The sequence below is a fragment of the Rutidosis leptorrhynchoides genome, chromosome 4 (assembly GCF_046630445.1).
Source record: "Rutidosis leptorrhynchoides isolate AG116_Rl617_1_P2 chromosome 4, CSIRO_AGI_Rlap_v1, whole genome shotgun sequence".
Lineage (NCBI taxonomy): Eukaryota > Viridiplantae > Streptophyta > Magnoliopsida > Asterales > Asteraceae > Rutidosis > Rutidosis leptorrhynchoides.
Genome location: NC_092336.1, coordinates 465,075,455 through 465,089,195, shown reverse-complemented (window position 1 = coordinate 465,089,195; position 13,741 = coordinate 465,075,455). Strand labels below are relative to the sequence as shown.

At 35.3% G+C, this 13,741-nt stretch overlaps 1 non-coding gene and 1 pseudogene across 1 annotated transcript; both read right to left on the bottom strand.

The window, feature by feature from the left end:
• LOC139842253 (uncharacterized) overlaps window positions 1-13,741 on the bottom strand; it is a 191,922-nt pseudogene that overhangs the window by 105,404 nt on the left and 72,777 nt on the right.
• Window positions 619-725, bottom strand: LOC139845912 (small nucleolar RNA R71). Its single transcript, XR_011758665.1, has one exon. It is a non-coding gene; the product is annotated as a small nucleolar RNA R71 (small nucleolar RNA).

The following is a 13,741-nucleotide window of genomic DNA, read 5'->3' as shown; positions in this document are numbered from 1 at the left end:
CAATTCGTCGAATCTGTCTTTTGTCTTCACCTTTTATTATTTAAACGAATATTATTTGTAAATAGAACAATTGCAACTAAAAGCTTGTCTTTCTTGAGGGATAATGCTATGAAATATATGTTCGTTTTTAGCATTATCAGACAACTCCAAGATCCTGAACCACTAATCATTGCTCCTGAACCACAAACCGTTAAATCAGAATCTTCTAGTAATTCGGATTCAACAAATTCAAATATGGAAGAAACGGAACCTCAAAGTATGGAAGACCGAATGAGAGCCACACGTACGGGCCAAGGTCACGCCATTATTAAGCCAGATATTAATGCGCCGGATTTTCAAATCAAAGGATAAATCATACACATGGTCACTAATCAATGCCAATTCGGTGGCACAGTAAAAGAAGATCCAAACGAACATCTTCGAACTTTTAATAGGATTTGTAATCTATTTAAAATCAGAGAAGTTGAGGATGAAACTATTTATCTTATGTTGTTCCCCCGGACTTTAAAGGGAGAAGCCAAAGATTGGTTAGAATCGTTACCTGAAGGGGCGATTGACGCATGGGATGTTTTAGTTGAGAAATTTCTTAAAAGATTCTTTCCGGCATCTAAAGCCGTGAGACTTCAAGGAGAAATTGCCACGTTCATGCAAAAGCCAAATGAAACGTTATATGAGGCATGGACAAGATTCGGAAAAATGTTGAGAGGATGTCCTCAACACGGTCTAGATACTTATCAAATAGTTCAAATATTCTATAAAGGCGTCGATGTCGCCACACGAAAAGACATCGACACAGCAGCTGGTGGTTCCATTATGAAGCGCAACTGAAGCTCACAAGATAATTGATAATACAGCATCCCACTCACATGAGTGGCACCAGGAAAAAGATATCTTTCATTCATCTAAAGCAGCTAGAGCCGATTCTAGCCATGACTTTGATTCCGTTTCCGCAAAAATAGATGCTTTCGAGAGACGAATGGAAAAGATGACTAAAGATATTCACCCAATACGAATCAGTTGTGAGCAATGCGGTGGACCACACTTAACGAAAGATTGTCACATTGAGCAAACTATGGAACAACGTGAGAATGTTTCCTACATGAACCAAAGGCCGGGAAATAATTATCAAAATAATTATCAACCGCCAAGGCCAAACTTCAATCGAAATCAAAACATTCTTTACAATCCAAATGGACCCAACAATAACTCGTACAACCAACAAGGTCCAAATAACCAACCAACTCAAAACAATACTTTCAATCAACAAAGACCTAGCTTGTATAAACCACCTCAACAAACCGAAGAGAAAAAGTCAATTCTGGAAGAAATGGTACAAAAGCTAGTTAAATCTCAAACACAATTTATTGCAACTCAAACCCAAACGAATGAGAGGTTTGATCAGTCATTTAGAACTCAACAAGCTTCCATTCTGAATTTAGAAAAACAAGTAGGTACTCTGGCTAGATTGATGAGTGAGAAGGAACAACGAAAGCTACCGAGTGATACTAAAGTAAATCCAAGGAATGAGAATGTTAATATGGTGTCAATAAATTCTGAAAAACCAGCACCAGAAGATGGGAAGGTTTTAGATGTGAGTAACAATGAAGAAGTTACACCACCACTACTACCCGAGTATGTAAAGCCAGTGGTGACACCATACAGACCACCCATCCCGTTTCTAAGAAAAGGAGTTGAGTATGAGCAAATGATAGGTAATAAAATTTGTGATACCTTAGAAATAAAAAAAAAGAATAAGAAAGTGCAAGAAACAAAAACCGTAAAAATAAACCCGGAGAAGACAGTTCCACCAAAACCTCCACCCAGGTTAGGTGATCCGGGTGAATTTATTATTCCTTGTCTACTTAGTGATTGTGTCATGTATGATGCACTAGCAGATTTAGGTGCGAGTATAAGTGTTATGCCTCTTTCATTATATAAGAGATTAGGTGTAGGTGAGTTAAGTCCAACGGAAATGAGTGTTCGACTCTTTGATCAAACCATTAAGCACCCAGTTGGAATTGCTGACAACCTACCCGTTCAAGTAGGTAATTTAACCTTTCTAGTCGAATTTATTGTCATTGACATAGAAGAGGACTCAAACATTCCTCTAATTTTAGGTCGACCATTCTTAGCGTCCACCGGGGCGTTATTTGATGTAAGAGAGGGTAGAATGACACTTAGTGATGGTGACAAATCGGTCACCTTTGTGATTCGAAAGTCTAAATCTCCACCAACTAAAACTGTTGAACCAATAAAAATGATTGGTGAGAAGCATGTTGTTTTACCAACTCCAATGGTAGTGCTTAACAATAATAATACGCCTAATTGTGGGGAAGATGAAGTAATACCTAATGATAACAAAGAACTCCGTTGTTGATACGAAATTAAATGACCCCGTTATTAATAGTTCAATGAAGAAACTTATTAATCGGATTCGCGATGCTAGAACTAAGGGGAACTTTAAGTTATGTAGTCAGTTAGTATCCAATCTATCACCTAAAGAAAAGGCGGAACTAGTTGAATTTGTGGTGTAAGACCCGAATATTTATTGTGCAGAGGTGTAAATAGAGTACATAAAGTGTGGATGACAGTGGGTGATTAAACAGAAGCAGAACCTGTTCAGACCACAGGTGTGTGCCGTGCACTATTAAGTGTGCGCGTGGCGCACTCCTCTTGTTGACAGATTTCTGTTTTTAATTTAAATTGAACGTGGGGCATTTTGGTCTTTTCACTTGAGGTCGGATTTAAAGCCACTAAAAGGCTGGGTGGAGTCTTTAATTCACATCCACCAACCTTATCATCTCTTCCATTCAATTCTAGAGTGAGAAACCCTTTTAGTGAGAGAAAGCTCAAATCAAGGAGGAAGAAGTTGATTTCGGGTTAAACCGCGTGTGTTAAACTTGTTCATCTAATCACTAGCTACGTTGTGATTGTGGTGGTAAGCTTTAACTTGATTTCCTTATTTTAAATTGTTTAAGGGTTAGGGTTTGGGTTAGTGATGAACATAAAACCCATATTTGGTGATTTTGGGTGTTCTTGGGTAAGATTGGGTCATGAAGACCTAAGGATGACTAACCTAGGGTTTTGGAAATGTTAAATGGACTTATGAGTCATAATTGGTTAGTTAATTACTAGCACACCTAGTTATTAAGCAAATGGATGTTAATGGGGTTAGTGGATGACCCGAAATGGGTGTGTGACTTTAAAATGGTTAAATTGGTAATAATTGACCTAGTTGGGAAAGATGGGTATGAAATACCCTAACTGTGTATTAGTAGTGTTGTTGGACCTTAGTCACTAGCTTTTAGTGATATGTGATGGTCTTGACCTTAAATGGACAGTTTTGGCGAATATGGGGCATTTAATGCATTAAGTCATTAAATGCACATGTGTAAGTTGTTGGCGTTTAGTCCAACTAGTTTATGTGTTGATCGAGTACTTATTGTATTAGGTACTTTGCCTTGAAGCTCGCGAAAGTATAGAACCGTCACCGAATTGTTAAGGTGAGTGGAATAATTATGCTTGTACGTATATAATCTATTTATTTGTGTAGCGTGGAATGTGGAATTGTCGCGGTGTTCAAGACACCACATTCTATGTAACGAGTGGAATTGTCGCGGTGTTTAAGACACCACTCATTGATTTGATTGGCATGTGGAATAGTCGCGGTGTTTAAGACAACACATTGTCATGGGAGTGGAATTGTCGCGGTGTTCAAGACACCAATCATTTGGTTTGATTGACATGTGGAAGCGACGCGGTGTTCAAGACACCACATTGTCATGGGGGTGAAATTGTCGCGGTGTTCAAGACATCACCCGAGGGTTTAGTGATTACGCGTCGTATGTACACTAATGGATGTTATGAACTCCGATGGTCTCTAGCGAGTACCGTTCCCTTGTACGATTGGTTAACCATGGTTGTGTGAACTTTGTATTAGCATATTTAATTGTGAACTATATGCTTTTGGTGTCGCTAGCTTATTATGAATTACGGATATTGGTATATGCATAATGTTTGCATAGTTGTCGAATTGCTAGCTTGTATGCGGTATAGTGTAAGTGATTGCAAGTAAGTAGGTTATATATGTATATGCATAATTATTGCATTCACTAAGCTTTGCTTACCCTCTCGTTGTTTACCTTTTTATAGGCTCTGGCATGGACAAAGGTAAGGGCGTTCGTTTGGATTAGAGATCCCGCTTTGTTTTGATAGGGGACGCTTTTTGGGATGTGTTAGCTTTTAAAGTTTGATCGAGAATTGGGTAGTTTAACCCCCAAACATCATGCTCTAGTGTTGTTTGGAATTTAAACTAGTGTGGTCGAAACTTACATTTTGTATGAAACTCGTATTTCGGCCGTATGTGGGCCCCGTTCCTAAAACTTGTTTTATTATTGAAACGTGTTATTTTTAACAATTATAATATGTTGTGAAAAGCGTTTCGTCTAAATATGTCGGGAAGTGGGAGATCTTTAATTGAAATTTGACAAAACCGGACAGAAGCTGTTGGAGCTGGTGCGCGCCGCGCACCTGTACTGTATTAAAAAAAATTATTTCGCGTGTTCGATTGTATAATGGGTTGGGTTGTTACATGTGGATATTACACAGGAATCCGACCATTGGCTTAAAGCAAAAGTCACAGATATGCAAGTTGATTATGGTCCAAGAGAAATTAGCAATGAAGTTAATCACAATTTCGACACCACAGCTACCTAAGTGTGGGGAGATTCAAATTTTCTAAAAAGAAAATGCTATCTAGAGTTAGTTGTTCTGTTCTCGTGTAGTTCCGAGAATGGAATCCGATTGGTCTTTTCCACTAGCAGACACTAAAGAACTAGTTTTCTCCCCCCATTCTGAATTTTTTTTTTTAGGTTTTGTATGAAATTAATACGCTTTTTAAATTTATGTTTTGTGTGATTTTTAAAAAAACAAAATTTGCTTTAGTTCACTAAGTTTAAAAAAATGATTTCTAAAATTCGTCGTGAGTTAAAGACTAGATCATAGAATCGAAATTACTTTACCCAAAGACGGGGCGAAAAATTTTGTTATCATTATTTTTAATATTATTGATCTAAAGTATGCAAAAAAAAAATTAACAAACACGAAAATCTTTGTTTTTAAAACAATCGCTTTAAAACGACAATTTTTAAATTTTGTCGAGGGATGAACTAGGTAAACGTACCGAAACTACCTCTACCTAAAGTAAAAGGAAACAAAATTTAAAAAAAAAATTATTCATTTAAATTGTTTTAATAAATAAAAATTTTATAAAATATATACATATATATGTTTATATATATGTTTGTAGTTTATCTTATGTAAAACAGGGTAAAACATCGCACTTTCAAAGACTGGCATTAAGTTCAGCAAAAGGTACTAATTTTGACGATAAAACGCAAAATATATGTGAAATTACAACAAAAGTAATGAACGATGAGGCGCGCCATCTATCATTCGACGAGCTTAGTAATTACAAACTGGGTATTTTTAATCACTTTTCTACACTAATCACCCTCATGAATTTATAATTATAGTCTGATTTCATGCAAATGAGGGCATTGCATGATCTCAAGTGTGGGGAAGGGTTATAAATTCTCTCGGGTTTACACTTGGTTTAATTGCCAAATTTTATGAAAATTTGAAAAAATTTCAACTAAATGAATTCAAAATCATGTTTATATATATTTATGAACGATAAAACTAGGTTATAATACCGAAATTATTGTTACCTCGGAGAGAACATAAATGGAGAAACAACCTAAAACGCTTGAATTCATTTAAAATGGAATAAAGGAGAATAAAAGGGCAAAGAAAAGAATAAATAAAAGCTAAGTGTAGGAAGAATGCACCAAGTTCTTTAAAACATATATCACATATTTTTGTACAAGATTATTGCAGGTACTTTTGTTTTGGACTAAAATAATCAGTTTCACCCGATTTACTTTAATATATTTGAAAGAAAGATGCATCTACACGATGAATCAATTCCATCATTAAAAGGAAGTAAAGTCTTCCGAAAAAGACACGCACTTCTTGATTTAGGTCAGGAAGTTGTCGTCAGACCAGCTGTAGGTTGACGAAAAATCTAGAAAAGTCATCTCTAAAATCAGCAGGAAATCCACGGACCTCAGCATCAAACAGGGTCGCCAAGTGGTCAGACTTATCCTAACCATGAGAGGATCTGTCTTGTAAAATGGGGAGGGTGTAGTGCAAATTAGCTTGATAAGACTAATGAATCAGACCCCCAGAAAGGATAATCTCCTTAAAGATTAAAATCAGCTTTTAAGCCTGATATTACTCAATCCTTGAGATTGACTTTAAAGATTGAGAATTACAAACTCATGGAATTCAATGATATCTAAACTCGAGCTTGAACGAGAAAATATTTTGATCAAATTAAAACCGATTTGTTTTTTGAAAACCTATTTTCAATGCGTTCATTACCATTGAACGTAAAATCCTAGGAATTCACCTGAAATTCATTAGGTCACCTGAACCAAATCGGGTGTCAACCGTAAGAACGGTGGTTGTATAGCATGGTCGAAGACAGGACTTTATGCCAGATCGAAAAATTATAGGGTGATCTTTACTATTTCTCCTACAAAGGATAGTAATTGCATCCAACACGTTGTGGACCATGAACATCTGCATGTCATTAGACATTGCCTTAACAGTTTCTTGTTCATCGCTTTCCTTTACAACCGGACGGTAGTTTACCGAAAGGTAATATACGAAGCAAGTAAACTGGATGTGTGCTTTCCTAATACAAGGTTAGCAAGTGGGTGACACAAAACCACAAGTTTTGAGCTAAAATTTTAAAATCTGAAACCCACAAAACCCACAAAAGCATTTTGCAAACACCGGTGAAGGGTTATTTCGGAAAAACTTATCTAGGGTGAAATCTAGAATGAATTTTCAAAAGTTCAAATGTTTCCATAAAGATCCAATTTTCTTAAAGGATCTAAATTTTCATAGTCATGTGGGACTGTAAACCACATCGTTACTATCATTGTTTATACCGCCGTATCAAAATCACTGATGTATAAAGTGTGAGAATAAAAAAAAGTGATTCGAGTGAAGTGTGATTTAATTTCAAGTTCTGTATTGCTTGAGGACAAGCAACGCTCAAGTGTGGGGATATTTGATAGTGCTCCAAATGAACATATATTTAGTCGCAATATCATCCCAATATGTAAAGTTTTTAGTTGTAAGTATTCTATTTTTAAGTTGTAATCATTTAAATAAATAAATGTGAAGACGAAGCACGAAGATTAAAAAATTGAAAAAAGTGCCACTAAAACTGGAAAAGGGTCCTTAAAGCTATAGTGCACTCAAAAGCGTCCTAAAAAGTGAGTTAAAAGACTTGCGCGGATTTTGGAAGTTAAGGAAAATAATTTTTTGTGCAAATTACAAATTGAGAAACGCAAAGTACAAGATATCTATGCGTACGAAAGGACGTTCGAAAATCCAGAACCGAGACATAAACCGAGCATCCGCGCGAGTCAACGGATCAACAATTATAAGTCAACTATGCACAAAAATATAATATAATATATATATAATTAATATAAATTATATATATTATATATATATTTAAATAAAACATCGGCAAGCAAGAAAACAAAAGCAAGTGGCCTCATACAGCTGGCCATGCGATCGCATGGCCAGGGTGCCTAAAAACCATGCGATCGCATGGCAGGGGAATCCTGGCCAAGTCTATAAATTGCAACATTTTCGGACGAATTATGTACACTCTTTCACTATTCTTCCTCTGTAAGAAATATATATATTTATATTTATAATATTAAGTTTAATTTAAGTTTAATAATAATTGGGTTAATGTAAGAAATGTTTTAAGGTTTTGTAAGTTGAAACTCTGTCCGGGTAACGCTACGCGATTAATCACCACTGTAAGCTATGTTCTTCCTTTTTAAATTAATGTCTCGTAACTAAGTTATTATTATGCTTATTTGAGCCGAAGTAATCGTGATGTTGGGCTAAATATTAAAAACGGGGTTATTGGATTTTGTACCATAATTTGGGTTTGGACAAAAGACCGACACTTGTGAACATTGGACTATGGACTATTAATAGATTGGGGGTATTGTCTAATCGAATGACAATTCGTTGGAATCTGTCGAACCTATCTTCAAATTAGTTAATCTAATAATTATTAAATGATTATGCATGTCCTATTTAGTGACGTTTATACGACATCTTTTACAAATCATTTAATTTAATCAATTAGATTGGGTAATTTATTATTCATATGGCCAAGTGAATAAATTAATGTATCATGGACTAATTATAACAGGGGTGGATTACATTCAAGGGTAATTGGTGTAATTATTAACAAAGTATTAAAACCTTGGATTATACGCAGTCGATAACCTGGTGTAATCGTTAAACAAAGTATTAAAACCTTGTTACAGTTCGAATCCCTAATTAGTTGGAATAATTGACTTCGGGAATAAGGTTAAATTGACGAGCATTTTATAATTATGACTGATGAACTATTATGGACAAAAACCAGATATGTTTCAAATAATCCAGGACAAAGGACAATTAACCCAGAGTAATAAATTAAAATCAAAAATGTCAAACATCATGGTTACGGAAGTTTAAATAAGCATAATTGTTCTATTTTATATCTCATCGTATTTTTATTTACTGTCATTTTATTTATTGTTATTTATTTTACGCACTTTAATTATCGTCATTTATCTTTACGCTTTATTTAAAATTGACAAACCGGTCATTAAACGGTAAACCACCCTTTTATATACTATTATTACTATATATAATTATATACATTTTATATAAATATAGTTGTTAAAAATATAGTACGTATTCACTAGCTCCCTGTGGAACGAACCGGACTTACTAAAAACTACACTACTCTACGATTAGGTACATTGCCTATAAGTGTTGTAGCAAAGTTTAGGTATATCCCATTCAATAAATAAATAATAAAACTTGTGTAATTTGTATCATATTTCGTAGTAAAAATAATACTATTTCGTATACCTCTGCTATCACATCATATTCACAATATGGTTGACATTTCATAATAGACATACCAGAAAAGTAGCTTATTGCCCAATGATGAGGATGGATTTTAGCTAAATATTTGTAACATCCTTCATTAAATCCCTTCAATTTCTGCATTTCTTGTTCAAATTGTGGCACTGTTGTTGATGTTGCACATTTCCAAAGCATTTGTTTATAGGCAACACTACTCCATGTTTTCTTCATGTTTTCATGTATGTGCCTTAAACAGTATCTATGTTCAGCACATGGATACAACCTTTCAATGGCTGGTAGCAGACCCTATAATTTAAAGTGAAGTTAATTTAATATTCAAATATGTAAAATTGTTCTTATTAATAAATTTTAAGTTAATAAAGTATATAATACCTTTTGTCTATCACTTATGAATGTAAAGTTTGATCTTTCATTTAAACCCAAATCATTACACATATTACTTAAGAACCATAACCAAGATTTGTATGTTTCTTTCTCAACAATAGCATACGCCAAAGGATATATCCCATTGTTTGAGTCAACACCAACTGCAGTGAGTAGTTGACCTGTACTTGGCTCTTTCATAAACGTCCCATCTAAACTAAGCAAATCCCTACCTAAAGCTTGAAAGTCACTTTTCAATGGTCCTAAACATATATATACTCTCTTAAAAATCATACTTGTTGCATCTTCATCACATGGTTATGTTCCAACCTTGACAGTGGTACCTGGATTAGCTTTTTTAAGTTCCAATAAATAGTCCCTTAAGTGAGCATATTGTTCAGCATAATCCCCTTCCACAATTGTTCTTGCCTTCTGCAATGCTCTGTATGCCTTCATCTTTGACACATTCATTCCATATTGTGTTTTAACTTGAACTTTTACTGCCTTTGCTGGTAATCTTGGATTTGAGGGTAGCTGTGCAACCAAATGTGTTGCAAGAAAGTCATAAATGAAATGGTTAACATCTCTAGACCAAGCACAATTGTGTTTATCCTTAAATGTTACCACTTACCAAGTTTCTGAACCACTTCCTTTTGAAACATGAACTACCCACTTGCATTTCACATTATTAAGTTCTTTGGTTCTCCAAGTTTTATTTCCCTTCTCTTTATTAGAATCAATTACATTCTTGCCTTTCTGTTTATTATTACTCACTTTTCCATCCACTGTTTCATCCTTTGTTTCATTAACTTTCATAACATCTGCTTTTACCCCTTTACAAACTGCTTTAAGCCTCCTATTATCATTGTATTTTAACACAATATCCCTCTGAGTTTCAATGTCATGCAACTTGATACATTCTATGGCTTCATATTTTGACCCAAATTCTTGACCCAAATACAAATTACCCTTTGTCACATCTAACAACTGTTTTCCTTGTAGAATTAAATCCCTCAGCTTCTTTTTCCTATCCCCTTCATTATTTTTCATAATCAACTTCACTATCAAACTCATCATCATTCAAACTTTCTAAAGTATACATCAATAGTCTTAGAAGCATTTCCCATGAATTCAATATCTTTGTCAATGCTACAATGAAAGTTATTCATATCAACATCAAAATCTTGTAGGTGATTATCTTCATCAATATTAAAATCAATATCATCATCCTTACTTTCTTCTTTTCCTATCTTATCTTCATCATCATAAAAGTCACTATCATCATCCTCAATTTGTTCTTTTCCTATGTTATTCTCAACCACAATTGTCACCATATCATCAATATTTGTTTCTTTATGTTCAATAAACAAACTAATCTCTTTATTCAAACCAACATGCTGCTTTAAATTGTTAATATCAATTTCAGTACATAATGATTGTAGTCCATAATCCAAATTTGTATAAGGGTTAAAGAAATGGTACCACATCATCTTATTGCAATCATAACCAAGATTCTCTACCATTTTGTTGACCTCATTAACAGATAGTGTATTACCATTCACTAAGTCGAAAAAAGAAATCTTACTATTCACATAATCCTACGTGGAGGAGAAGTAAAATGCCCACAATGATGTAATCTGATGGTAAATAGTCGAGGATAATCTTCTGCAAATAGATTAACAAGATAAAAAATGCGATAAAAAATATGAATGAAACAGTATCAGTATATCGATGTAACAGTAACATGAAAAAAAACTTGGAAATCGTACCATAAATCAAGTTCACATCAAATGAGTTTAATTCGTTTCGCAGCTTGTATAATCTTGTATCCATTGTAATCACCTCACAAGAACTCTAGGGTTTGGTGTTTCTGCAGGTTTGAATATGATAAATCAAACGTCGGTTGGTTTCACATGCCAGTTATGAACTTCCAATTGATTTATGTAACATCCTCAGACAGGGCTTAGACGTAAGATGACTATTTTGCCCTTAGGCATAATTGTGTGATTATTTATGTTTTTATCTTAATAAAATGTTTAGTGTTATATTATTATTTGGTTAAGACCAGTTTGTGACAAGGGTCACAGAACATGTTCGTTTATTTAATTTGGACTCCGTTAGAGCAGTCAAATTAAGTACGAAAGTTATTAGATAACTGGTAAATACCCGTGTGTGATGGGGTATGTTATTTAACCCACATATATAAGCTTGTGACCAGCTAACTTGTTCCATTTTCTGGAAATTTCTCAAACACTCCGTACCTAAACTCACTATCACACTTGAAACCCTAATTGTCTCAATCTTGTTTTTGGATTTGAAATTGTATTACAAAGCTTGTTCTTACTAATTTCGTGATTATCCCAAGGTAACAATCAATGATTTCAGTCTCAAATTGATGGATTTGTGTGGTTTTAAGTTAGGTTTTTGTCAAAGTGGGTTTTATGTCAAATTTGTTGATTTTAATGTTGTTTTATGTGTAAGATTTGTGGGTTTAAGTCCCTAAATGTTTTCCTAACATGTTGTGTGTGGATTTTGGGTCAAAAACATGTTTGAAAACGAGATTGAGCGATTTTGGTTCGAAAACCCATCATTTCTGCTGCTGCTGCTCGATGAACACAATCGTACGGTTGCAGCCTGCAACCGCACGGGTATATGGTGCAATCGTACAGGTGCATGTGTAACTGTACGGATGCAGTGGTGTTGGTGCAACCGGGCAGAATGTGTGTAACCGTACGGATGCATGATGCAAACATACGGATGTAGATCAGTGATGCATTGTTGTGTAATTTAGCTGTTTCCTAGCCGTTATGCTGCCCGCGTGACTTATGATAATCAGGATATAAATTCTGAAAATGCATAAGTGTTAGGTGGACTTTTAGTGACACTTTTGTTACTGATTTACAGTACTGTGCTGTTTTGTGCTAACGGACAGAAACTAACTTGATTTGCCTTATGTTCAGGTGATAAGGATAAGGAAGCCGCTCAGTGATAGATTATCTGAGCTAGTTGCTGGTATTCGGTGAGTGAGTCTATCTCCGGATAGAGTATTAAGTAGCTGACACTCTACTTGTTCAGACTCTTTACTTATATGTTTATGCCTTGTATGAATACCATGTGTAGTTAGATATTGCCATGCTAGTTAGGACGATTGCATGACTGATTATATGTGATCTTATGTGTGCACTGTTAGTTGGACACCAACCGAGGCGGCAAGGTTGGGAACCCACCGAGGCGGCAAGGGATGGTTGGTGTGAGGTCGACCGTGGTAGCCGTGGTAGCCTGGTCGGGTCTTGATGTTACTGATTGTTCAGTATAGCATAGAAGGACACATGTGTTGCGTCTGGACCGTTATGCAGTGGATTCAGTAAAGCGGACTATCGGTAGACTGTAGCCTGATCAGCTAAGTCGTGTGCTCGTACAAGCCGCCGGTACTCATATTGTCAGTTGTTGTTATATGCTAGTTCAGGACGTTAGCATATCTCTGACCCTTGCATGTTCAGTTGCTTATGCTTGGTCTGTTAGATAGTATCCATTCATTTAGCAGTTGTGCTAATTCTCCCACATTTTCACCCCTTGCAGGTTTATGTACTGCTGGTTAGGATGGGTGCTGCGGACGAGTTGAAGACATGTTTGACTATTAGCTGAACTCTGATGTTTTCTAATTTAATAATGTTTTCATGTAACACCGTTGTTGTATAAAGTTGTTTTGTTAACAATTTCATGTAAACGTTAACCAGGGCTATTTTAAGTAATTATATGTACTTCCGCTGTGATAAAAAAAATCAAGGTGTTACAATTTATACGGAGTAAAATAATTAAAAGGACGAATATGCCCTCACATGCGTGGCACATGTGCGGGCTTGACGTTTGAGTTGAGATGTCTGTTAGCATGGGATACTAACCAAGTGACTAAATGAAACCCTAGGTGCCAACGAAGAAAAAAATAAACGTTAGGTGCTGTGGTGCTATAATGAACAAACCACATGTACTATCGACGCAATTTTTTCTTAGAAAAAAAAAAATGTTTTTGTTTCTAAAGACACTTTAGTATGCGAGTTACAAATATACCCTTGAGGGGTCAATTTTGTAAATTTATCCAGGGTTTGGGACTAATTTCGTAATTTCACGGACAATAGAAGGAGCTAGGTTCCGCTGCCTTTTAACAAGTTTTTAGGTTTTCACTATCATCATCACTTTTAGTCTCGTAGATTTGTGATTTCATGTGGTAGCAGGAGCAGCACGCGTTAATCAAGTTGTATATTTCATTCATATCATCATCGTTTTGTACTCTGGTATATATTTCTACCTCCATCTATCGTTCTATCTGTCTGTA